This window comes from Mandrillus leucophaeus, unplaced genomic scaffold (genome assembly GCF_000951045.1).
Source record: "Mandrillus leucophaeus isolate KB7577 unplaced genomic scaffold, Mleu.le_1.0 Scaffold53, whole genome shotgun sequence".
Classification (NCBI taxonomy): domain Eukaryota; kingdom Metazoa; phylum Chordata; class Mammalia; order Primates; family Cercopithecidae; genus Mandrillus; species Mandrillus leucophaeus.
The window spans coordinates 669339-669914 of NW_012105697.1; positions in this window are offsets into that span (position 1 = coordinate 669339).

Consider the following 576-nt stretch of genomic DNA (forward strand, 5'->3'; position numbering starts at 1 on the left):
CCTTTAGTCAGAGAAAGTCTTTAGGGAAAGCCTGGCGACAGAGCGAGACTCTGTCTCAAAAAAAAAAAAAAAAAAAAATACTAGCTCTTCTTTATATATCTGGTGGGACTGAGCTGTGTCTCCATCTGGTACTGGTCTTTTCCTGGTCTATCATTACAGAGGGTGATTTGTCATAAAGGTTGGAAATGGAAGCTTGATTTTTCATAAATCTCTCTCTTCCAGTGCTCTGTCTGGGCCAGAGGATTCAGGCACAGGAAGGTAAGTGTCCTGTAAATCTCTCCCAGCCCCTTTAGATCCTCTTGGAAGCTCTAGGATAAAGAAATTGAGGAATAGCCTGAGGCACAGAGTCTTATTTTAGTCCCCATTCTGGTTGTTTCTGCTGTGTTTCTCTTGCATAATTTCTATCACACTTTGTTATAGCCAAATCCTTCAGACTCATTAATGCTCAGGCCTGAATTTATAGTTAGTCCTTGCCTGTGTCAGACTGCCCATGAAGGATCTGTAATTTACTGAATCCTCAAAACTGCAAGAATGAGGAAGTCAGGAGTCATTTGCCCAACATCCTTCCTTATGCTT